The following is a 27,920-nucleotide window of genomic DNA, read 5'->3' on the forward strand; positions in this document are numbered from 1 at the left end:
AAGTCTTTTTAAGGGGGCTGGGAATGTTATGGTATTTACAAATGAATTTTTACCAAACAATGAAGTACACAGATGCTGTATACCAGTGGTCCCCAACTTTTTTATCACCGCAGACTGGTCAACGATTAACAATTTTATTGTGGACCAGTACGACCAGTTTCGTAGGTTGCTAGCTGATCATCAACCGCTTTCTCAGAGGATGACAAGCTGACAAAACATCTGTCACTCTGATACAAGTTTTATTTAAGGAGAAAACTACAAAGCAATGCCGTGTTTGGGTGTTCTGTGTTTGTCTGAGATAATTAGTCTACCGAAATGTGCATATTACATTCAAGATGAAGCTAATTGGTCAGTTCTTGTCACATGACTCGTGGTGCACTCCAGGCATGCATTCGACTGGGTGCATCTGGAAGGCCCAAGCACATCAAGTCACACACCTCCATTGAAAATAACAAACTTGCATAAACTCTAGAAAAGACGTGATGTGTGAACGGCACCTAAAAGGCTGCTGTCATTTGCGATCTCCATCAGTTGATCTTCTTCCAATAGACATGGTGGATTCACCTGATTTGTTGACAAATGAATTGCAGATTTATTCCTTGGCAGTTCGTGGGTCCTCCATTGGGAATTTTCCCATGCGCAAAGAAACTTTCTAAAGACGTCTGTTTCTTACTCATTTTGCTGCTTGTGGGTTAAATTTAGCAACTCAAGTGACCGACAGGTCAGCGAGAGAATACAGGCATTTTTTTTAAAAATAAAAGATTTTTTTAAAAATAAAAGATTGTTCAGACTCAGATAATAAACAAAACAAAAATAATTAATGATTTCTTGTGTGGCCCACTACCGGTCCGCGGCCCGGTGGTTGAGGACTGCTGTATACCATTTATAACAAGCACTACTATATAAATATTAAAATAAGAAAAGCAAATTAAGATTTCCTGACGACTTTAACATGTAAAACTGGAACCTTAAATGAATATTCCAAAAGCAACTCATGTAAACACCTTAATCCTAAAAAATTACAGGTAAATTACTGAATTGCTGATGTCCACAGAAGCACACACACTGTCTATGTGCATTTCTAGAGCATCTGTGTGTGGATAAGGAAGTTTATGGAAAGCAGCTGCAGTATCTGGGACGAGGAGACACTCCCTAGAGCTCTGAGCACCCAGTTTGTTTACCTGCTCTGGATCTAGTATGATTAAAAGAAAGCGAGAGGACAAGACACATGAGAGAGAGAGACGGAGAGAGAGAGAGATACTGAAGAGCTCTAATAACATGTTCAGCACAATTAATGCTTAAAACCAGAGGAGTCCTAATATGCAGACACATTAATTATACACTTGATATAAACAGAATAGGATATAACGGATCTTAAATTATTCAATGTAAAAGTAAGTGTAAACAAACACTAAAAGCCTCTAGCTCTATAGTCAGTGCAGAAAAACTGATTAGACTCCAAGCTAAACTGAAACTATTTGCATTTGAAATGTGAAGAATACAAACAAGCAACTTTTTTAACAAGCACTTTCGTATATTTTATTACATTTCATTATAAATCATCTGACAGTTTAAGTCCAATAAAATGGCTAATCTAAAGGATATTTTAAAAGTAAAATATGAGTAATATCTTCAGACTGATTTTATTTCCCGCATTAAAATGTTTATGTGCTCATTTAACAGTCAGGATTCAAGCTTACAGCATGCTAATGGTTAGTTCTTGAAATACCCTTTTTCTGTGCAATTACATGGTGGTTTGCTATTATATATGTGGCTAGACACTTGCTTTTTGAGCTGCTGTTCTGCAATATTTTGCAGATAATATACTGAATACAAACAGCCTATGTACGGAAGCTTGTTTCTGACACAATCACAACTTTAACTTTTATTTATTTTATTAAGCCTAACATTGTTGAGCATTATCCCTATACAATAATTTTTTTCATTAGAATTTCTCATTTGTATCTCACAATTTTAAGTTACACAATTATGGCCGGTTTCTACTGAGTGGTATGGTATGGTGCGGTACGATTCAGTGCGCTTTTATGGCCGTTTCCACTGTCAAAAGCGAACCTAAAAGCGAACTGTACCATACCACTTTTTGGGTACCCTTTGCAAAGGGTACCTAGCACAACCAAAGGGTACCAAATGATGGAGCAAGACGCGCAACTGAGCGCTATTGGTTTACAGAGATATGTCACTCACTCGTGCAACAAGTGAGAATGAAATCAAAGGAACTAACATTTTATAAATCACAGCCGAGACATTACATCGTAATAATATATACATATAATAATGAGCCATAGTCGACCCAAGTTCAAACAATCACTGTCATCGTCTTGAAAGCCAAGAAGAAGAGCAGAATCAACCCTGTGCCCCATCATTTTTAACAAGGCAGACTAAAGCGCGAGTGGTTTCATTTTCTTGCTTGCGCTCAATGTGCGTATATTTTTAAATTGCGAACTTCTTGAGCTGGGCAGTGGGTAGGACGTTCGCCTTACAGCAAGAAGTTCGCTGGCTCGAGCTTCGGCTGGGTCAGTTGGCGTTTCTGTGTGGAGTTTGTATGTTCTCCCCGTGTTGGTGTGGGTTTCCTCTGGGTGCTTCAGTTTCTCCAATAAGACCAAAGACATGCGGTATAGGTGAATAGGTCATTGATCTGCAGTTATAATCAAATTATGTTCATAGAAAGGTTAATGAACATTTATACACAAGTATTTATGTGTATAAAGCATCTGTTTTGTGTGAAATGCTTCTCATATGATATGTGAAAGACCCTTAAAGCTTTACTTTGACATTTTCTTGAGCGAGAATGACATCGACTGAAATTTTCTGTCGTACACCACGCCCACCAAAAGAGTACCATTGGTACCCTTTTAGCAGTGGGAACGCAAGCCTGATAAATGAAAAATGATAAATGTGACCTGTACCATACCATATTGTACCACTCTATTAATAATAACTGCAAAGGGAATTAAAATTGCAATTATGTGATGTAAACTCAAAATTCTATAAACAAAAGTCATAATTGAGAAGTGAAAACTGAAATGTAAACTCGTTTTTTTTTTTTGCCTTTATACTGATAGTTCCAAGTTTTTCTTGTAGGTAGTTATGATTGTTTGTTATGTGTGAATATATTGTTACAAACTAATAAGTGCACATTTACACAACAGATACATAATTATGCCAATGGGAAGTGACAAATGATTGCATTCATGAGCGAACCACTGGATCTAACTTGACTGAACTGATTTCAGGAAAACATTATTTCATATTCTGGAACACAGCTGATGATAAGGGTGCTACGTCCCACTCAGACATGCACTTGTGAACTTCCCTAAGCACTTCCACTAAGAATTCCTGACACCATTTTGAAGAGCTTCACTTCGCCAAGTGCACGGGGAAAGTTTACACTGTATTTGACAGACTCTCGACCCTTCGATTTTGACTGAGGGATTGAGTGTGCTCAAATCTACACTTCAGGCCGCTTCATATAACACAATGCAATGCAACATGACAGTTACAGCACACAAATATACTTTATGATCTAGTCTCTTTCTAAAAAAAAAGAAAAACCTGTGAACATACAATTTTGCATTTGCCATTGTTAGTTAGGCTGTCCTGTAATTACACTGAAAAAAAATATTCAAAGATGATTTCTTGGATTTACTTATTTTTTTAAGGTAAGTGGTTGTAAATAATTTATTTAGGCTGAATTTAAGCAAACAATTTAAGTTGAACATTGCTAAATTTAATTTGTTTATTTTCAACCCATATAATTGTTTTTTTTTTCAGTGTATTTAAACATTCTTGCTCTGAAATAATTGATTCTGATTGGTCAGTGATGACAATCTAAGGGGTGCTATTCCCAGATAACAACTGTTAAAACTAATAATACAGGCTTATCGGTATACTCAAAATCATCTTGACCATTAGTGATATTCATATACAGCCCAGGCTCATTCTGAAAATGTACCTCTATATACATTTCTGGAGACTGCCAAATACGTCCTGGGAGGTACATCACTGTTCTTGCATAAATCCACCAGAGGCTGCTGTCGACTGACTGTTTGACTGACGGAATGACTGACTGACTGACTGACCAATCGACTGATCCACCCTCCTCCTTCCCTAAACGCAACCAATTTTATTGATTGACCCACCCACTCACTTCCCTAAACCCAACCAACAATTTTCAAAAGCAATCCAGAAAAGAAAAGCCCTCGTTTGATTTTTACCATGTTTTCCGATTTTACCACATTTTCACCCTGTTGTTTACTTGTTTATTTAATTTTTTGGCTTCTGTTTTTGTCTTACCTGCTTTCTGGAACCGTTCTTCGCCGAACTCAAACCCCATCATTGTGGTCAACTCCTCTCTGCATTTCAAGTCTGCCGACGTACATGGCGAGCTAACGGGACAAACTGGTTACAGTGGGAAAGCTGTTCATACGGAGGTAAGTGGTCAGCTGGTAAGTGTGAAAAGAAATGGTGTCATACCGCCCCGTAGCATTCGTTTAAAAAATGAAATGCAGCCATATGTATCTCTGGCTACATAATTTGCGGTCTCCTGAAACGTATATAGGTCTAAGTTTTCAGAATGAGCCCAGGTTGTACATATATGTTTATATGTTATCCGTTCTTTACTGTTTGGGACCATCTTGTAACTGAATAATAATACACGCAGGTTAGTGTGCGCTGTATCTGTTCATCTTTTAGGGTGCTTTCATATCTTGATGTTTGTTTCAGAACCTAGTGCGTTTGTCTCCTTAGCGTGGTTTTTAGCATATTTTAATTCAGCAATCGCACTCAGATCCATGCCAAAACAATCAGTCCCAGATCACCTGAATGAGGTGATCTTGGCTGGATTGAAGCAAACTCTGGAGCGGATCTATTATAGTGAGAAAGCAATACAATCCAACAAAGTAACAAACCAGGCTATATGCTTAAGTAATACGCATGGCTATATATGAGGAGAAAATGATGAGTAGGGCAGGATGTCATTCCTACCAGAATTCCTACAAATTGAGCAGACTGCTGTCTTGTGGTGCGTCCTAATCCGCATACTATGCGTCCTAAATAGCATTTGAAAATAGAATTAGTATGTCCCAAACCATAGTATGTTGAAAAGAGTATGCCAGAGGTTCCCGGATGGTTCGCTATTTTCAGTAAAAAAATTAAGTGTAGAACAGTCCATACTCTAACCGCTGATACTGCCCATAATACATTACGTGTTGGACGGGAAATCGATTAGAACAACAAACGCGGGTAAAAAAGTGTAAATAAACTACAAACATGATGGACGAGCGAGACCAACCGTCAAGTAGAGAGGCTTCGGTAGAGCTGTTTGAATGACTGTTAGTCAATATCTAGCCCACTGGAATATATTTAAATCGCATTATTTGTTTTATGTTTCATCTGCAACTTATGAACTTACATAAAGCAACTTAGTGAACTTATATAAAGACACGTTTGGACATCAAAACCTCTAAATGCATAATTACCCAAAGACTTGAGGAGATTTCTCTGCATGAAAGACTCGTGAATGGGAGATTAACCTGCTGCTGCTTCTCCAATAAGGTAGGAAGTTAAATACAATGTGGATGGTGTGTGGATGATTGACAGGGGGCATAACTAAGCAACACAACATCTGTTAAAGAGGAAGTAGTATGTCCCAAAGCTTGCATACTCTTCTGTTGCACACTTAAAAGTATAAATTTTTCCTCCACAAAAAAGTACATACTTTTAGGGTGTAGTATAAGTATGCGAATTGGGACGCAGCACTGGTTTATCTGTTAAGCCTCATTTACACTAGCAGGGACTTGTTAGCTGCCTGTCGCTCTGGGTGGTGATCTGCTGGAAACGCAGGTCTGAGCACAGAGAATACAACCGGCCTCTGAGCGAGCTGAGAGAGGATCATGTGAGCTCAATTGGTGCTCCTATTGGCTGTCGCTCAAGAAAGTCGCTCTACACTTGTATAAAGTTGAAGGACTCATAACTTTGTCACGTCGCTCAACACGCCCACCTGGTAGCCAACAGTCGCTGTCGCTCACATAGATGGAGGCCACCGGAAGTCGCTCATTCTCCGTTGAAACAAACAGTCGCGTGTTTCTTTGCTGCTGTGAGTCGCTTATAGGGCCCTATTTTAATGGTCCAGGTGCAAAGTCTGAAGCGCAGGGCGCAAAAGCATTAAGGGCATGTCCAAATCCACTTTGCTAATTTAAGGATGGAAAAATACGCTTTGCGCTGCAGTGCATGGTCTAAGTGTGGGGTGCAGGGTTGAGCTTATTCTCTTTTTGAGTTCTGGGTGAGTCTCATCTCCCATTCCCTTTAAGAGTCAGTTGCGTCGCTCCATGACGCATTTGCTATTTACATGGCGGATTTTGTAAGTGTAAAAACTGTACTCTTCAAAACAGTTAAGAAAACAGTTAAACAGCATCTGCAGCAAGAGAATAATGTGCCTCCTCCATTCGGCCTTTACTTTCACTTGCTCTCTTTCATGGATAAGGAAACGGTGTTGTAAGCTCTTAACTGAAGACATGCATTAGTCTACATAATTAATTTCATTTGTTAAGTGCCAAGATTTGTTTCAAAACTATTTCTAAATTCAGTTCTAATTTCCATCAAATTAATAAATGAACAATAATAACGAAGTGTGGTCAAAAAACTGAGTTATATCCAAAGGCACATCCTATGACCCATATGGCCCAAAACCTGACAAGTGGACAAATCTAAGCTTGTTTTTAATAAAACAAATATAATATGCATATAATAAATAATACTAATCGTAATAATAGCATTATGCAAAAGCACATTGTCGTGAATAAACTGATGAAGAAGGCATGGAGTCAGTGTTTTTTCTATTTTGAGAAAAAATTATTTTTGTAACATTTTAATCCTTTAATTCTTTTTCATTTGTAAAGATATTTGTGTATTGCTGTACATTCTGTGTGTATTAAGCAATGTTTAAGTGAGGGGCACAACTGATGCGCTCTGCGCTGGACTTTAGACCTGCTTTCAGCTGATCTATTGAGCAGTCTATTTTAGTTCCTCAAAATAGCAACGCGCCAACAATGCGCCTTAACACACCTTTTTTCCAAACCAGAACACAGTCTACAAAGTGGCGCAAATGGATATGCTATTTTAACAATGTGGCGGAAAACGGGAAAATTATGGTTGCGTTGGTCTGAAACTAACAACACGTCGTGGAAACATGTCTTGCGCCTTATTGCGCCGAGTGTATGATAGGGCCCATAGTGTGAATGAGCCATTATTTTTGTCTATAATGTAAAGCTTATAATGCATATATAAGAAAGTCTTACCTCTGATTTATATCTGGTGACTATGTCTGTGGGTGTCACTCTCGATCTACAGGTGTGAACGCATCCTTAGCAAGCTTTATGTTAAGTTAAAGAGCACAGATCAATAATATGTGTCTTTTTGTTTAATTTTGTGGCAAGAAGCTTTGTAATAAGTGGGATAATGTACAGCTAGCCGGTTGTTTTTTTCACAGAATAAAGCCCTTTAGTCTTATGCAATATCTGCTGATAAGCAGTGGTGTAAAGTAACAAATTACAAATACTCAAAATATTGTATTTGAGTAGTTTTTCTCAGGAATTTTTATTTAGTTTTAAAAATGTGTACTTTCACTTTTCCTTGAGTGCATTTGTATTGCTGTATTGGTACTTTTACTCCACTACTTTTCTTTAACCTGCAGTCACTACTTTATTTTTTCCTATGGGGATTAGAAAAATCAGTTCTTTGATTCCTGTCCAATCAAATCACACACAAAAAAGTAAATTGCATTATAATGAACTACCTTAAGACATGCAGTAAACCATTTGGAAGTATTAAAAGTGTCCAAGAAGATACTTTACACGCAATGATTCAAAGACCCATACATGTCACTGATGAGAAGATGACGGATGTTTACTGTGATGAGCAAAATGGTTATAAACAACAACTAAATGCACTACAGAAAGTTACGTTTACACACACACACACACACACACACACGCATCAACTTTTTACTGCGTATTACTCAATACTCTTGAGTACTTTTAAAATGGCTTCTGATATAACTTGAGTATGATTTACTTGAGTTTGATTTTTCAGTACTCTTTCCAACACTGCTGATTCTGTAAGACACTTAGCCTGAATGTCCTCGCTCACATTATCACTTATTTATAGACAGACTTTGTAAAACAAATGTATATTATCACAGCTTTCACAAAATCTAATTTTGTTGCTTATACAAAGACAATGATAGTATACTTTCCAAAAACCTGCACTTTGAAATCTGTTCACAAATGCTTGCATTTTAAGGCTTCCAAAACATACTTTTTTTTTTTTAAACGAATGCTCAAAATGCACAAAAATGTTTTCTGTGATAGTTGAAAACTGTGACAAAAAAGAGGCTCTATGTGTAAAAAAGCTGTCAAAAACAAGAAACTTCAATATATTCAGAGATGTGTAATGGTTAAGTCGGCTGTTTGAAACTTTTAGGCAAATAGAAAAAAAAAAGAACAAATAAAAACCACAGAGCTTTATATTACTACAATATTTTAGGAATAATATTTCAAAGCACCGTACAGATGACATTTGTTTTGCACATTATTGAAAGCCTTTACCTCAAGAGACTGTCACACACAGCTTCAGACATTGCTAGATACAATACAGAAATCCAGAGCCACATGCACCTTCACACAAGCACTGATAAAAGCCCTTCATGCATCATAAATTGGTTTCCTTTGGCGATAACAACTTTTATCCTTGACTGGTGTTTTTACTGTAATATGAGTGCAGCTGACTGCGCCAACAACATTTATAGAACCAATGATCACCATATATTCTCAAGTCTTTATAAATGCTTCTTAGAAATACTAACACAAGTGTACTCTCTATAAAGTGTCTTCTGTGAATATACACAAGATTTATACAGCACATGAGGTGGCAGGATGCTTAATCTAGATATGTTTTTATAAACATTCCAGTGACCAAACTTTTGATATTCATTTACAAACACAATTGGCAGGAGCGGCGCTTTGTTTTTATATGTGCCTCAGAGAGGTAACTTAACAAAAGCCACATAGACGAGAGATAGAACTAAAGTGCATAAAATGAAGTGTTTTTTTTTTTTTCTTTTTCCATGCTTTGTTACCCATCAATTGCTTCCGATTCGATCCCAAGGTGCTAGATGTGTTTATACATTCATATCTAAGCCTTTTAGGAGCTTTTGCAAATGTATCAAAGGTAATTTACACTGCATGCCCCGGACTTATTGCCAATAAAGGTATTCCTTTTCAGTGGCTCAGGAAATATTACAGTAGTAAAGACTGTTTTGGAGAAGTGCCAGCGAGTGAAATTAGAGCGTTATTAAAAAGCGGCTTAAAAAACGACGGCTGCCCACTGCCACTAAAAATGTTCCGTGTGATGTTTTAGAATGCAATAAAAACAAAAAGTAGTATTAATAAAAAAGTAGAAATATTAATGTAAAAAAATTATGGTTTTCCTTAGCTAAAAATGATAATAACAGTAATGCTTAAACAACTTCTACCAATATACATTTATATTGTACACAAAAAGCCCACTGAATTTTCTAGATATAAACTTAAGCAATAAGTAGGGTCTGACAGAATCTATTTCTGTGGAGAATTTTGCAAAAAATCTGCGGATTTATGCGGAATTATTTTAGGAGCAATATTGTATATGACAATATATGACATAAAAATAATACCTTTTTAACTGTTATATAATGTTTACAGTGCAAATTCAATTATATGCACCTATTTGGTAAACAAGGCAAGTCTCTCATACAATATATATATATATATATATATATATATATATATATATATATATATATATATATATACTAAAAGACAGGAAATATTACTTTACAAACTGTAGTGTAAATAAATCATATGAAAATTTTATATTAGTCAATAATATTACTCAAACTAATTTAAAAACTGAATAAATATAAATGTATACACATTTACACAAGTAAATAAATAGACTCCATGACGAGCATAAAATCTGCGGTTTTCTGTGCGCACAGATTCCGTGTGGGCCTAGCAAAAAGGTGTTTACTATTTCACATCAAAAGGACAAAGTCCATCTGCCACTATACAGTGGACTTCACATTAATACATTTCCAGAAAGTGCTGAATGTGCATATATTAACATGAAGATAAAAACGAAAGACTGCTTTCACCTGAGTTTCTGGGAATCACGCAGGGAATTTTGAAAGGCAGAGGGCAAAAACGAAGGCTGCAACCTTCAAACAAATAAACAAGGTTGAAAGAGAAAAGCACCACGTTCTATGGTAATTCAACTGTTTAGTCAAAAGCCTTTTCATTTCAAATAGACTGAGCTGTGCAGACTGAGCAAATAAAAAGATTGCTGACCAATGTTTATTCTCCCTGACTGATACCAAGATGAAACTGCCCTTGGTAGGCATCTGCCCTCACATCTCTGAACTTCCCGTCAGATTCTTTTGTTGTATCCTTAAAAACTGACATTCCAAAAAATCCATTACATTCATCTGCCAGGGTTCATTTGCTCATGGTTTCTCCTTGGCCTTCCGTATCCCAAAGGAGATTCTTCTTCACTTGTTCTATAAAATAACCTTCTCTCTAATGATCTAGCATGACCTTAGCTAGGTTTAATTAAATAATAAATGGCCTGATTCCTTTAAGTGGAGTCTCTGGACGATGTGAAGCTCAGCGAGTGTCCGTTTCCCATTCGCGCTGCAGCTTTCCAGCAGACAGTGACTAACACAACACCTATAAATGTCCTTTATGAGCACAACACTATTGATGTGGGTGGCTGAACTAATGGAGCTACCCGCTTTCTGCAGCTAGTAATGGCCGCTGTAGATTTAAAAGCAGCATTTATTGGTATCCGTGTCAAAATATGTTCCAAACAGTTTAATGAAAAATACAGTACAATGAAAGTGTAACAGTGGAATCAAACGGTGGAGTAAAAAGTTTTGACAAATGATGTTGGCACAGCAAGCTGGTGCTCCGTTTAATATTTTATGTGCGCGTGTGTGTGTGTGTGTTTGTCTGTTAGCAGTGTGCTGTGAATCTCAGACTGCCCATTTTGCAGCTGAAAGAGATTCAGTTTTTCCTCTAAGCAGCTCAGAGTCCTATTGCTGCCCCACAGCCGGATTTCCAGCCCTTTTTTCAAATGTAATGGATGACTGGAGGAGGCTTTGGAGCCACATGCTACAGCCAAACACTCAGAAAGGCCATTGAATCCCTACTGAATGTCATGCCAAGTGTTTTCAGGCTTTAGGGTGTTAGAGCCGCAAGTCATCTGCTGTCTTCTACCATTTAAAGCTAATGCTAGTGCTAAATCTGTAACATTGTAGTACTACTCTTTATTTGTTTTGACTTTGATACATTAGTTTTCTAAAAGCCAATCATTAAAATGTGAGGTTTGTGTATGTATTTAAATGTATTGTATTTAAATTCAGCTTGAAATATTCTATGCAATGCAATTTGAGTTTGGTAAGATATTACTGACTACAAAGTCTTCATCAAAACAAAAATCCAACCAAAAGAAAGAAAGATAAACAAACAAACAACAACAACAAAAGATAGTCAATTAAAATAATACTTGAAAATCAATCTTGTGGGGTAGCACGGCGGCTCACAGTAAGAAGGTTTCTGGATCGAGTCCCGGATGTTTCTTCAAGACAAAAGATTGATTGATTGATTGATTGATTGATTAAATGCAACCATAGTAAGAACAAGAATCCCAAAAGAATAAACGGATGTTTTTATACATTGTTACATGACTTATTGTTACTATTACAGTTTTTTTTTCAGGTCAGAATAGAAATTTGCAAAACATCAAGTGCATTTCTCAAAACAACTACCACAAATAGTAAAACACTATGGGTTACCTGCAAAAGTCAGTCTCCTGCTCAAAATCCTTAGTTCATCTCTCAAACATAAATATCTGTGTTAATCAACATGTCAGTGTTATCAGAACGACAAGTCCTTGTATCATTGTGTACAGATAAGACAGTAAAATTACATTGTCATGTTGTCATTATAAGAGTGTACTTTGGAGAGATGTTCTGATGTAAAATATGGCTACAGTTTTGATTACAAATATGTTCTAATTTTTGGCTGTACATTAGTGTATGTAGAAGTTTGCTTACAAGAGACTGGACATGACTTACATTTACACTTTTACAGTTTGTACTGTAATTTGTTGACGGATCATGTCATTGCAATACAGAAAGAAAAAGACAGCACTTAAGAGAAAGTCAAGATTCACCAGGGAGCAATTTAACAATTAAGAAACAGATTTAGGTGTGTTGCGGTGGCGCAGTGGGTAGCACGATTGCCTCACAGCAAGAAGGTCGATGTTTCGAGGTTCAGCTGGGTCAATTGGCATTTCTGTGTGGAGTTTGCATGTTCTCCCTGTGTTTGCGTTGGTTTCCTCTGGGTGCTCTAGTTTCCCCCACAGTACAAAGACATGCGCTATAGGTTAATTGGGTAAGCTAAATTGACCGCAGTGTACATGAGTTTGAATGGATGTTTCCCAGTGATGGGTTGCAGCTGAAAGGACATCCGCTGCGTAAACATATGCTGGATAAGTTGGTGGTGCATTCCGCTGTGGTGACCGCTGATTAATAAAGGGACTAAGCCTTTATCTAAGCCTTTACAACTTGTTCAAGCATTTTCCATGTAAAGACTAAAAAAATGCTATGAACTAATTCCTAAATGTTGTGGGAGGTGAGACTATATATTTAGAAAAGTAAGTAATGTGTATTTATATAGCACATTTATTGTGTATGGCCATACACCCAAAGCGCTTCACAATCAATTTTATTAGTAAACGAAAATGTCAGTATATATTTATTATAGTTGTCATCATCATCACTTAATTTTTATTTAGTTTTTGTCTATTTTTCATCAGTAGAAACTTGTTCATCACGAAAATTCTGACGAAAATTTTTCGTCATCGAAATTAACACTGGTTCAGCATCCACTTGGATGATGCAATGGCAGCCACAGGACCACAGCGCCAGTTCACACACCACACACCAGCTATAGATGGAGTGGAGAGACAATGATAGAGCCAATTCAGTGGATAGGGATAATTGGGAGACCATGATGGGCAAGGGCCGATGAAGGGAATTTGGCCAGGACACCAGGGTTACACCCCTACTCTTCACGAGAAATGCCATGGGATTAATGTCCTTGGTTTAATGTCTCATCTGAAAGAAAACATAATAAATTAAAATAAAGAAGTGTACATAATAAATTGTATGGATGTGCCAAAGCATTTGCAACTTGCTTAAAGAAATTAGATTAAACAGGTAGTTTTGAATCATTTCAATTCTGATATGAGAAATGTACCAAAGCAGCTGAAAAATGTGTGGGTGCGTGTGTCTCTGTATACATTATATATTTAATATTCATATACATTAAAAAACAAACAGACAGACAGGCAGAGAGAGAAACTATTTTCTAGCATTTACTCTCATTAGCAGCTGATCTAATATGCAAACCAAATGACTTCCATTAGGCCTGGCTTCATTAGTGTGCAGTGCTCTGTGCTCCTCACTGGCCACTGGACTACAGGCTTTGCTGGCAGTTTTGTCTCAGCTCTTGCCACCTGGTTTCCAAGGAAACAACCTCTGTAGCACATGGCCAGTGTTCTATCGACAAATCAGCCTCAAGACACGTGTCCACCATCTTGTTGCTGTCCGCTTTATTTGAACAGGAGCTGCTCCAACACCGTTAATGATGTCAGTGGTCGCAGAACTCGGAGGCCACAGATCACTACACAGCCAATAATGTGCTTATCAGCTTCAACTAGTCAATCAGATGAGATTTGTAGCTGCAAATGAGGACACCATCCTTATTACAGACCAATTCAGTTTAAATGAAGCACATTCAGTGTGCACAGGGATCTATGTCTTTCTCAAAGAAAAGCTACATTGTTTTAGTAAGCCTTTCTAAGCTTTTTTTTTGTTTACATTAGTTTGAGTACATTCACTAAAAAATCTGAGCATTTAATAAACTTCATATTAATTTCAACATACACTATAACCTTTTTAACAGACAAAATACCACATGTTAACATCGGTGAACTGCGATTGTAAAGACATATAAACTAACAAAGGTTATCACATGACTCCCTAGAGTACTTGATTCTGATTGGTCAGTAGCAATGTGTTCAGTTCTTTTGTTCCCTCGATATGACATGAATACTACTTCATTCTGATTGATTATTCAGTGTTGGTCCCTGTAATTACACAACTTTCTGGAATTCTAGTTTCTAACTGCTTAATTACAACATTCAGAGGTGTCTTATATGAGAAATATCACATAAAGGGCAGTGCAGTATGGTTGTATATCAGTAGTACTGTGATTAGCAGGCCGAAATCCATGCGTAAATACAGCTGTTCATGCTTGTCTATGTTTTAATCATCCATTGGCTAAAAATTAAATAAATAAATATAAAAGTGATTTCATTAATAATAATTCCATACATTTTCACATTTTACACATTTTAGGGGGAATCGCTTCATCCACCACCAGTGTGCAGCGTCCACCTGGATGACACAATGGCAGCCATATTCCGCCAGACCACACACCAGCTGATAGAGAAGACAAAATGATGAAGCTGATTATGATATGGGGTGGTTAGGAGTCCATGATGGACAGAGGCCAGTGGGCAAATTTGGGCCAGGATGCCAGAGTTAAACCCCTACTCTTTTTCGAAAGACATACTGGGATTTTTAATGACCTCGGTTTAACATCTCATACGAAATGTTAAACTGAGGTCACTGAGCAATAGAGTCCCCATCCATAAACTGGGGCGTTAGGTCTCACACAGACTGCAGGTTGACATGCTGGTCTCACTAACACCACTTCCGGCAGCAACCTAGCTTTCCCATGTGGTCTCCCATCCATGTACTGACTGGGTGCAGTGCTGCTTAGCTTCAGTGGATGACCAGTTGCAGAGAGCTAGCTGCTGGCTAGAGATTTCAATCTTATTGTTCCTCTGTTTTTATAACTGAGGTGCATCTTTCACTTTGTAAAATCAGAAAAGCAACCATTATTTGTGTTTTTTATTTTCTTCCTTTAATATTACTTTCTTCTTTTTCAATTGTTTATTTTAATTCTAAATTGTTTAATTTAGTAAAAGTTAAAGTAATAATTTAATTAAATAATGTACAACAGGGGTGTCCAAACTCAGTCCTGGAGGGTTGGTGTCCTGGAGAGTTTAGCTCCAACCCTAATCAAAAACACCCAGCTAATCAAGCTCTTATGCCTCAATCACACTAGGTTTAAGCATGTGAAACTTTGTCGTGCGGTGTTGCGAAAAGGGGCAGGATCAGTGTTCTGATATTTTATTGGTCTCATGCAATCACTGGATGCGATTTCGCAGGTCAGAGTTTACCAAGCTTGAACTTCCCAATGAGCGAACTGCGAAACATGTCGCACGAGCTTACGTTTCCAGTCTGCCGCATACATATGAATGGAAGTCTATGGGGTGAAAAAGTGCAGTGTGACCACGGCTTCACTAGATATACTCTAGATATACTAGAAACTTCCTGGCAGGTGTGTTGAAGCAAGTTGTAACTAAACTCGGCCTACCAGGACAAACTTTGGACACCACTGATGTACATTCATTACTGATACTTCTTGTCATGAGTATGTGGTAAGAGAATGTTTCAAGAGTTAAAATGTTACTGGACAATGTTGTGAAGCAGTCATTTTCCATTGAAATTCAATGTGCTTGCTGGATTTGAGCTGGTCAGATCAGAAAGTCTGAGCACTGGAAAATACTAAGTTAACATTATGCAATAAACTCATTCTTTATTATCATAACTTCATGTTTCTGCTCTTGTCTAGCTTCCTCAGCCAACTGATTGAGTCCTAAGCACTGTTTAATTGGTTTTGGGTATTGGATAGCACTGCTGGCTCATTGTCCAGATACCTGGAGAAGCAGACATTTTCTGATAGGATCTGACGTCCAGGGCCAGATCTTATTTATATGGCGGGGATCTAAAAACAATGCATCATTATCAAAACAATATAGTTATTGTTATTGTGATCATCATTAAGTGTGAACAGGGCTTTAATCTATATCATTTTTAGCTAAACTTGGTACAAATTGAACACTTTTTTCCTTTAATTTGGCAGAGTCAGCTTTGAAAGCTCCCTATTTACACTTAGTACAGTTTGGTGCAATTGGTGCCAATTTGCAGAAAACCCTTAGAAATAGCGAAAACATTACCCATCCATGGAAGCCATTTAAGCAGGAATCAAAAGTCATATTGCAGGATATAAAGTCAATTTGGAGAAATAAAGTCCCAATTGTAAAAAATAAAGGCACCTTTTTTGTTTTTTTACATGTGGAAATGGATTTCCATATCTGTCAGACTTATCTCAATTATCAAGTTCTTAAAAACAAGAATGTGATGAAAACCTACAGGGTATAACCCAACTGCCAATACATGCGTTATGAGATCCACCAGAGATATAACATTATGCATGTAAGAGTTCGAAAACACACACTCTCTAAATCCATCATAATGCATCACAAATGACATCCACACATTGAATCATATGTGTTTTGGTGCCGCGGGTGTCTGCAAATGTCCTCTTTGCTGCTTTCAAGCACTGCATATGCAAGACGCATAGCATAAGTATCTATTTACATGCAAATGGGCAGCATAGAATCTTCTCTGCTCATCTGTGTACACAGCTCATTCATGTCAGAGAACGTCACTGTTGCATTTTCTTCTTCTCAGGACAGGAACCTAAACAAAGCATTGTCCCTGACAAAAAGAAACACATACATATAGAATGGTCTATTACGTCCCTAGCTTTGACTAGACGGAGAACAAAAACATATTCAAAAAGTAAAGACAGCAGACCACGTTCATGTACAGGTTAAGCCCCTCAACAGAATTATGATTCGCAGGTACTTTCTGTCATCATGGCAAGAGCCCCGTACAGGCCAAACAATCAATCAAAGCAAGTACAATAGAGGACAGTTGTGACTCTCCAGAGAAAAAACACACAATTCTTGTGCTGATTGTGAGAAACAAGGGTTACAAAGTCAATTCTCTGGTCAAGCAAAAGCGCTTGTGGATTTACACTGAAAATCCTCTGATAACTCTGACCTCTCAGGCCACGGGAGGGGTTTTATTTGCATTTCGTCTGTGGGGGTTTAGCGTGCCGAGGATTTGTGATGGTGTGCTGAGAGGCTGCATTGTTGCAGAGGGGGCTGTTAATTACTAGGATTAATTGATGTTTTGATTTACGTGTAAATAGGGGAAGCTGTCAGTACTTGACACCCAGGGAGAGATGGCATGAAAGTGGATTAGCGTTGTAGGAGCACCCAGGCTCTCATTAAGCGTCAGCATTCTAATGTAATGTAATGAGGAGCAGCTTAAGCAGGCTAATGCTCGGGCTAAAATATTAGCTTTTTTATATAGCATGCTAAAGTCATTACCTACATCGCTGTTGCCATAGTTACTGGACGACAGGTAACTGTTGCATTATCCACGTGAGATGTTGTAGAAAATGCAATGTGATGTGTGTGGTGCACAGAGAGGGCACACAAGGAATCTTCAGAAGCAAAATCATAAAAAAGTGATACACATGGGACACCCCCATGGCATATGCTCTGCAGGTGGGCCCACAAAACTGTGCGGGGGCTCCTTCATGGCTTTATGGAGCAATTCGATTATGGTTAAATCTGCCTAGAGCTTTTTGAACAGACGCATCTGAACAGTAAATGTACCATTTGTTTATGCAGATGAAGCACAAATGAATTCAAGCATATTCAAAATTCACAAGGTTTGCAAGTCTGGAAGAAAATAAATGCTTATATCCCCTATATTTCTTCAGAAACCATAATGCACTATACAAAGGTGATTATCTACTTAAAAAAGTGAATAAATCTCTTGCAACTTGGAACTATTCAGTTGAATTCATTTTTATAATTATGCACATAGTTCATTTTGTTAATCATTTTAAGGCACCGAGTTTACTCACTTTTGAAGTAAAGAAAACTAATGACTTTAAAAGCAATAGTTTTACTTTATTTTTAAGTACACTTTCAGAAATAAAAGTACAAAATCTGTCACGGTGGCAGTACCTTTTCAAAAAGTACATTTTTGTTCTTAACAGGTCCTTAAAGTTACATATTAATACTTAAAAAGTACAACTGTGTACCTCATAGTACCTTAAAGGTACAAAAGTATAACCTAAAGTTACTTATGTCTACCTGTATGGCACAAAAGTGTACCTTTTGTATAGGTATCATCACAGTGACAGATTTTGTAGCTTATTTCAGTGTGTAAAGTAGTAATGCGAGTTGTGCACCAAGGCTTCGAAGCATGTATCAAAAAGATTATCCCATAGTGAAGCAGTGTACTGTACCGGAGCTTCGTTTTGCCATAATGACGTGATCAGGGATGCCTGTAGCTTAATTTTGCCTATATCCATATGACTGCTTTGAATTGTGATTCAAAGGTTTGAACACCCTTGTGGGTTAGTAAAGTGTATAGTGAGAAATTAGGCACCGATTACATACAGTTGAAGTCAGAATTATTAGCCCCCCTTTTAATTTGTTTTCTTTTTAAAATATTTCCCAAATGATGTTTAACAGAGCAAGGACATTTTCACAGTATGTCTGATAATATTTTTTTCTCCATGAGAAAGTCTTATTTGTTTATTTTCGGCTAGAATAAAAGCAGTTTTTAATTTTTAAACACCATTTTAAGGATAAAATGATTAGCCCCTTTTAAGCTATATATTTTTTCGATTGTCTACAGAACAAACCATCGTTATACAATAACTTGCCTAATTACCCTAACATGCCTAGTTAACCTAATTAACCTAATTAAGCCTTTAAATGTCACTTTAAGCTGTATAGAAGTGTCTTGAAAAATATCTAGTAAAATATAATTTACTGCCATCATGGCAAAGACAAAATAAATCAGCTATTAGAAATGAGTTAAAAACAGTGGGGCTAATAATTCAGGGGGGCTAATAATTCTGACTTTAACTTTACAGTTCTATGTTTCAACGCACTGCACCTGTCCCACGCATCAGTAATTCACATACAATAATACAATACAATAGTACAATACATAATACAATAGTAATTTATAGTAAAACATTTTTAATACTAATACTAAAGTGCATTAGTGTATTACTTACAACTATTTTTAATTCTACATCATATTATAGTATAGTGTGTAGCCAGCTGGCGAGTGCAGCTCTGAAGCGTCCTTTCTTCTAGCCTATTCGATAGAACATTTGCCTCCCACGCAGGAAGCGCCAGTTCGATCCCCGCTCTGAACGAGTGGTTGGGTGTACGACCCGTTGGACTATGATAAACGTAAATACTACTGAATACCTAATTTTACTACAGTCATCTATGGTGTAATGTAACATATCTTATATGTAAAAAACTACAGTAATTGAGTAATTTGTTTATATTACTATTGTTGTATAACTATATGAATGAGTTGGTTGGTTGTGAACGTTTGACATTCTTGCAACACAGTGCTTTCCCACACTTTAACCAGCAGGGGTCCTTTTCAAGCTCTGATTTGGAAAGCTTCGAGTAATGAACCTTTTTCCCATATAATTGAGTTGAAAGGTTCACTTGTTCAGAAAGCTTTATTTCACCTTCACTTGTGTAAAGTCAGCATTTTTAGAGTGTATGCTAAATTGGTGCTGCTAAACAATTTCTTATTATTCATTTATTTTCTTTTTGGCTTAGACTCTTTATTAATCAGGGGTCACCAATTTGGAACGAATCGCCAACTTATCCACCACATGTTTTAAGCAGTGCATACCCTTCAGCCACTGCCCAACACCCATACACTTTTGCATTCACACACACACTACAGCCAATTAAGCTTTTTTAATTTAGAATTTTTATTTTTATTTTATTTGTGGCAGAAATCGGAGCACCCGGAGAAAACCCACATGAACACAGGGAGAACAGGCAAACTCCACACAGAAATGCCAACTGACCCAGCCGGGGCTCGAACCAGCGACCTTCTTGCTGTGAGGTGATCATGCTACCCACTGCGCCACTGCAATGCCAAATTTCATATTATAAATGATGAAAATAATTTTTCCACATATATACACTCAAACAGTCAAACGTTTGTAAAATTACAATTTTGTTTGGAATTATATTTAAAAAAGTGATATACTGACAAATATCCTTTCTGCATCAACACAGCTCTCCAGTGCTGGGAAAAATCCACACATTCTTCCATTCCCACATTATGGCCAATTCACATGATCCAATTCATTTAAGCTGTTTGTCTTTGGACTGTGGGGTAAACCAGAGCACCCAGAGGAAACCCACACAACATGCAAACTTCACACAGAAAGGCATCCTGGTTCAGCCATTACTCCATAACTAATGTAACCATGGACCTTCATGCTGTGATGCAATCGTGCTAACCACTTAGCCACACTGAAACAACATAAATACAACCATGTATTATAAAAACAGTAACATTTTACAATAATATTTCAACTTAAAGTAACTGTTTCCCATGTAAATATATTTTTAAAACTAAATTTCTATTTATTTGGTGTATCAGAACAGATGTCACTACAGCTTATTTATCAACAGGACACATTAAGGCATGCTAAACAAATTGTCTGTGACATCACATGTTCTGCATAATGAGTATGCGTTGTTACCTTTGGGGAAAAGGTTTAGAGCAGGGGTGCCCAAACCTTTTCTTATTAAGGGCCAAAAACCAAATATCATCATGAGCTGTGGGCCGAAACTAAATATACCAAACTATATTATATTAAAGTTGCCATGGGTAATTTCCTAAATTATTTCATAATATTTAAAAATTAATAAAAAACAGTACTTTAAATCATATTAACTAACGCAGTATAACTTTTAAAATGATAACTTATTGCAATAAAAACATAACACCGAACAGAGAAGTTCAATGCTGAACAGACTAGTGAAGCAGAATCTGCCCTTGCTCACCAAAGTTTCTGCATTGTCCTCTATCCATCAGGTGACAGTCTGTACATTTAAACTGAATCTGATTCAATTACAATATTTAATTGAAAGATTTAATTTCATTTAGCTTTGAACAATAAAACAAATAAACAAAAGGTTTTATTAGATTTGAAATTAAAATGTGTAAATCATCCCCATCATTCTCACTCTCTTCTTAGATGGGATGGCAGGCCAAATCAAAGGTTACCGTGGGCCTGATAGATATTATATTTAAATTACCAAAGCTATTCTGCTGTTTACAATTCGTAAATTGTAAACAGTTGTACATTGCAGAAATGTATAAAGATAATGCACAGAAAAACCACAACAAAGAGAATACTAGTATTAAGTCGTCACATTTGTCAAAATAAAAACACTTCTCTCTATCAGCTACACTGCTTCCCTGTCTAAACAAGCACTTGTGTTTGACAGCAATACTTATGAACGGGGCCCCATGATGGTTCCTGGGGGCTCTCAAGATTTGCAGTGAGCTGTTTTGTTTTTATGAAGAAAATATAGAGGCAGAGAACAAAACTATAATCATGTTAGGCCAAGTGATACAGAGATTCTTTTCCTGTCACTTATAACACCTGCGCTGTCAGCTGATTCAAGCAGATGCTGTTTTTAACCTTCTGAAAGGGCCTGTTTTTTCTTTATTTATTTATGGGGATTTTGCCTTTTGTTTCAGGAGAGATGAGAGATGCAGGAGTCCAGTGGATGATGTAGGGGAAACACCTCTGCTTCATGTCTATGACACCTTCAATAACGCTTTGAGGTATAGTTATGATACATAAACAACAGGAACATCTGCCTTACACCGCCTGGCTGAGCACTAACAAACTACAAAACAAAGGGATTGTGCCAAGGAATGAGAGCGTATGCTAGAAAAGACAATGAAATGTAATCAAGGGCAAAATTGCAGAATGATTCAGTGCTTGTTGTGCTTCCCCAAGTGAACAAAGTAAAGGCTTCAAATCAACCATAAACAATGTTTTCATTGCCTAGCGGATTCATTTAATGATTTGATAAATCCATTTGCATGAAACAATTCCGACAGTTTTCACATGCTCACATTCAGAATGTTTGTTTTGTTCCACAAATAAAATGAAATGTGTCCCCTTAAAAATATAAAATGAATGTGAAATGAATGATTTAATACAAATATTGGATATAAAAATGGAAATCCATTAATTGCGCTCGCATAAACACATTTTATTGTAAGAACCTAAAATACAATCAGGAAAATAAATAATTGTGGTGGTTTGCCCTTGTTCATTATGTACATTTCAATCAATAGCAGCCACCAGCAGACACAAGAGATGTTTTAGCTTTGCTTTTTATTTCACGGACACTGTAAAAAGCCGTGTTAAAAATCAATTCTCCAGACAAATAAAGCTGAATTATTCAAACTAAAGAACATTTTTAAATCAGACAAAGAGAAAGAAAATAAAGAGAGAGCAGCGTCGGGTGCCATATTGTTTAAGAGCACATGAATATTTAATCAGGACCACCAACTTTGCTGGAGCCGACCTCAATATATTTATTTGATGCATAGCGGCAATAGCGACAGCATTCCCATACTAATTCTTGTGTGTGTTTGCATGTATTTATCTCCCTTTCTGTTCTTGAATTTATCACTTTAGCACAATGCTGACGGTAAGCGTATAGTCAACATTCAACATCCATATGCGTATATGTGGACAAAAGTTTGGAACAACAACATTCTTGAAAAAAGTCTTTCATACAGTTATTTATTATTTATTATAATATACACTCATCGGCCACATTATTAGGTACACCTGTCCAACTGCTTGCTAATGCAAAATTCTAATTAGCCAATCACAACTCAATACATTTAGGCACATGGACATGGTCAAGATGATCTGCTGCAGTTCAAACAGAGCATCAGAATGGGGAGGAAAGGTGATTTAAGTGACTTTGAATGTGGCATGGTTGTTGGTGCCAGCTGGGCTAGTCTGAGTATTTCAGAAACTGCTGATCTACTGTGATTTTCATGCACAACCATCTCTAGGGTTTACAGAGAATGGTCTGAAAAAGATAAAATTTCCAGTGAGAGGCAGTTTTGTGGCCACAAATGCCTTGTTGATGCCAGAGGTCAGAGGAGAATGGCCAGACAGGTTCGAGCTGATAAATAGGCAGCAGTAACTCAAATGACCACTCGTTACAACCGAGGTATGCAGAAGAGCATCTCTGAAAACACAACACGTTGAACATTGAGGTGAATGGGCTACAGCAGCAGAAGACCACACCAGGTGCCACTCCTATCAGCTAAGAACAGGAAACGGAGGCTACAATTCACACAGGCTCACCAAAATTGGACAATAGAAGATTGGAAAAACATTGCCTGGTCTGATGAGTCTCGATTTCTGCTGTGACATTCGGATGGTAGGGTCAGAACAACAGGAAAGCATGGATCCATCCTGCTTTGTATTAATGGTTCAGGCTGCTGGTGGTGTAATGGTGTGGGGGATATTTTTTGGCACACTTTGGGCCCATTAGTATCAATTGATCATTGTTAACATGCCACAGACTACCTGAGTATTGTTGCTGACCATGTCCATCCCTTTATAACCACAGTGTACCCATCTTCTGATGGCTACTTCCAGCAGGATAACGTGCCACATCATAAAACGCAAATCATCTCCGACTGGTTTCTTGAACATGATAATGAGTTCACTGTGCTCAAATGGCCTCCACAGTCACCAGAAGTCAATCCAATAGAGCACCTTTGGGATGTGGTGGAACAGAAGATTCGCATTATGGATGTGCAGCCGACAAATCTGTGTGATGCTATCATGTCAATCTGGACCAAAATCTCTGAGAAATATTTCCAGTACCTTGTTGAATCTATGCCATGAAGGATTAAGGCAGTTTCTGAAGGCAAAATGGGGTCCAACCTGATACTAATAAGGTGGACCTAATAAAGTGGCCAGTGAGAGTATTTTAAAGTGCCATTTATTCCTGTGATGCTATTCTCAATTTACAGCAGCTACATATTACAGTTCTTCAGTATACAGTATCACATGATTCCTCTAATATGCTGATTTAGTATTTATTTTATAGATTTAGCAACTTAATATTTGTTGGTTTAAATCTAATGATTTCTGCATATACGCACATTTACACATACTCATTCATTTATTAATTTTCTTTTCGCCTTAGTCCCTTTACTAATAAAGGGTCGCCAACTTCCAGGATATGTTTTACACAGTGGATGTCCTTCCAGCTGCAACTCAACACTGGGAAACACCCATACACACTCCTTCACACACATACACTATGGCCAGTTTAGTTTATTCAATTCACCTATAGCGCATGTCTTTGGACTGTGGGGGAAACCGGAGCACCCAGAGGAAACCCATGTGAACACGGAGAGAACATGCAAACTCCACACAGAAATTCCAAATGACCCAGCCGAGGCTCAAACCAGCGACCTTCTTGCTGTGAGGCGATCGTGCAACCCACTGTGCCACTGTGACACCTCTTGTACACATACTTTTACATTTAAATAGTTTTAAAACTGAATGTTCCATAATAATTTGAGTTTAAATGTTAACTACTTTTTTTTTTTGCATGTGGAAACTGCATAACTGTTTTGCAGTCAGAGCCCAATAATTGTTTTAAATGTTTAAATGTAACCAGGAAGCCTGAAGGCAGAACAGGGTTGTGAAAACCAGCAGCATTCATCCAGATTCATTTCCTGTTTCCTGATGCTACTTCTTCCCAAGATTTTAATTTCCAACAAATATCATCTCCAGCAATGATAAAGTGTCAGGGGAGCAAAACAGAAGCTGGCGATCACTCCAGAGAAAAGTGGAAAACGTCCCTAAAATCTGATATTGCAGGAGAGGCTCATATCGAGAAAAAAAATGTGATGCTCTGGCGTCAGCATATCTGTCTGTGATTGGGTGATGGGGGGGGGGGGGGGGGCACAATAATAGGATTCTCAGGTTTATATCTTGAAGATTTTAAGATTGATGTTAATAGCTGAGCGTGATGCAACTTTATAGCAGGCTGAACTGAGAAAACGACCCATGGAGAAAAGGATAGACAGCAGAACATTTAGAAACAGAGACGGCAGAAAATTTCTATTTTCATTTCTAAATGCCAGTAAAAGAGACGTGTCCGTGAGGCAGAATCATATTAGTGTCATGTGAAGAACTCCTCCACCTTCACTATCTGCTCTTTTCTTCTCTCTCCCTCGCATTTGTTCTGCATATAAAATCTGTTTATTTCTGGCTTGTAAAGCAAGAGCCCATATCTGTATCGGTGCTTTATGAGGGTCGTATTACTGCAGACTTCATTATTTTTATAGCACAATGTCTCTTTCAATGCTGAATAATTAAAACAATTTTATGCAGTCATATTTGACTCAGCGTGAGACTTTTTTAAATTAAGTATTAAGCTAAATGTCTCATTCATTTTCAGTGGTTGGGTGGAACGACGCATTCGTATTATTAAAGTCTAAAATTTGTAAAAATGAGCCCCATTTGAAGCCATTGTGAAACAGTGAATGTTCACACCTGTGGCTGAACATGAATTGAAATCGTTTTTTTTTCCAAACATAAAATATTAAACCATTTAAGCTCACCAGCAACTATAGTTGCTAAAGTTCATTGTTGCAATTTTCCTTTTATAAGTAATTTTCTAGGGTGTCACGGTGGCGCAGTGGGTAGCACGATCGCCTCGCAACAAGAAGGTCACTGGTTTGAGCCTTAACTGGGTCAGTTGGCATTTCTGTGTGGACTTTACATGTTCTCCCCATGTTCATGTGGGTTTCCTCCAGGTGCTCCGGTTTCCCCCACAAGTCCAAACACATGCGGTACAGGTGAATTGGGTAAGCTTATTTGCCCGTAGTTTATGAGTGTGTATGGATGTTTCACTGTGTTAGGTTGCAGCTGGAAGGGTATGCGCTGCGTAATACGTATGCTGGATAAGCTGGCGGTTCATTCCGCTGTGGCGAACCCAGATTAATAAAGGGTCTTAAAGATTAATAAAGCCGTAAAGAAAATGAATGAAAGTAATTTTCTACATGTCATCCTTGTTTAATTTCTCAATGACATGCAAGCAAACAACAAAATTAAAGATTTCAAGATAGAAAACTTACTTCCTGTCATGTAAGGCTTTCAGCTTCCTACCCCAAATTCCAGGATGCAAAATGGAGACAAACCCTCCCAAATAAAGGTAATTTTCATGTTGCGATTTTTTTTTTTCTTCACAAATATATATCAACACAACCATGAAGTTCTCTAGATTCATCCAAACAAAACAAACCTTTCAATAGATCTATAGTTTTTTGTCAGAAGATCAAGAGGCAACTATAGTTGCCAGTGGACAAATACCTTGTAAGTATATAAATCATGGGGAACTAGAGAATAATGTTAATAAGTTTGTAAATCAAGGTTATTGGCCTTGTTTAATGTTTTTTTTTTTTTTTTTTTGCTTTCATAATATCCCATCTGAATATAACTTAAGCCTTTAACTAATATCTTTTCTTTAAAATCGACTTTTTTGATACACAAATTGGTACACAGCAAAATACACAGAGTAAAATGAACTTTTCCCACTGGGAAATAACACTGAAGCAGAGTTAAAGTGCTCATTGAACAGAGAATACTGAACTCCTGCTGTTAATAGTGTGGGCCCAAATATTCTCTACTCTTGGGATTTTGCTGTGTGTGAAATAAGACATTGACATTTATATATATATATATATATATATATATATATATATATATATATATATATATATATATATATATATATATATATATATATATATTTGTATTAATTAATAGTTATAATTAATTATTTCAATATTTGTAATAATTGTCTGTATATATATATATATATTTCATGTCTAAACATGTCTATATCATATAATCATTTTTATTTTATTTATCTTTCTGACAAACGGTAGTCTGTTGGGGAAACTAGTGTGTGTTTTATGACTTTCAGACAAATGGATTAGTTCTTTGTGTTTTCATATTCATTAAATTATGTGATAGATATTCTTAGGTGAGTTCATATCAAACGGTTTTCTAATTTTAAACATAATAAATATGTATGAATACTTATTGATGTGTTGAAAGCAGTTGTTTTGAGTTAGAATGCCAAATGTTCTTCTCCTATTCAAATTTTACATTGAAGGGTTCTTACAACATATCTGCTCACCGGCAACTATAGTTACCACATTCTGTATTAAAAAAAAATTCTTGAAAAGAAAAAACCTGGAGAAAATAAATGCAAAAGAAGTTCATATAGGACACTGTTAACAAGGCTACATGCATGAAACCAATTAAAAAAAAATATATATATATATATATATTTTAAAAGTAAAAATAGTTGCACTGATCATTTATCAGGTGAAGCAGATTTATTCCAAATAAGATACCATAGGATACAAAAAGCACTCCAATTTGAAAGTTTGGAAACCAATGCATTTCTTTCGTCTGCATTAAGTTTGAAATAGAAACACAAGGTTCACAAGCTGCATCAAAAATAAAAAATGCAAATGTTAAAAGCATAATTAGCTGTAAAATCAGCCTCTGCAGATTTCAGTTGGCCACATCAGGTCCTCCTAGAACATTATGCAGTTCCTCATGGAACATTATGCTGTTATTTACCATGTCGGACGCTTAGTAAATTAAAATAGAAGATGACACACAGCAAGTTTCTGTTTTTAATGTTGAACTGAAGAAACTTTGAAATGTTAAAGCATTCTGACAAATTCAATAATGCAGAAGCATATGATGCTCTTGGTGAAAGGTCATTCAAGCAGCTACTCACAGCTTGCTAGTGTTGCTACAATACCTCTGTTTTTATTGCATGTGACATTTTTTGTTCAGTTTTTGTTCCAC

General features: G+C 37.0%; 1 protein-coding gene and 1 long non-coding RNA gene across 2 annotated transcripts in view; one reads left to right on the forward strand and one right to left on the reverse strand.

The window, feature by feature from the left end:
- Nucleotides 1–22,013, forward strand: part of LOC130239191 (uncharacterized) — a 67,719-nt gene extending 45,706 nt beyond the window's left edge. Inside the window, exons 3-4 of the long non-coding RNA XR_008838676.1 lie at nt 4,386–4,451; nt 21,728–22,013. This is a non-coding gene — a long non-coding RNA (uncharacterized LOC130239191). The remainder of the gene's footprint in view (nt 1–4,385; nt 4,452–21,727) is intronic.
- Nucleotides 1–27,920, reverse strand: part of LOC130239190 (pro-neuregulin-3, membrane-bound isoform) — a 655,667-nt gene that overhangs the window by 150,106 nt on the left and 477,641 nt on the right. The window lies entirely within an intron of this gene.

The sequence above is a fragment of the Danio aesculapii genome, chromosome 13 (genome assembly GCF_903798145.1).
Source record: "Danio aesculapii chromosome 13, fDanAes4.1, whole genome shotgun sequence".
NCBI classification, from domain to species: domain Eukaryota; kingdom Metazoa; phylum Chordata; class Actinopteri; order Cypriniformes; family Danionidae; genus Danio; species Danio aesculapii.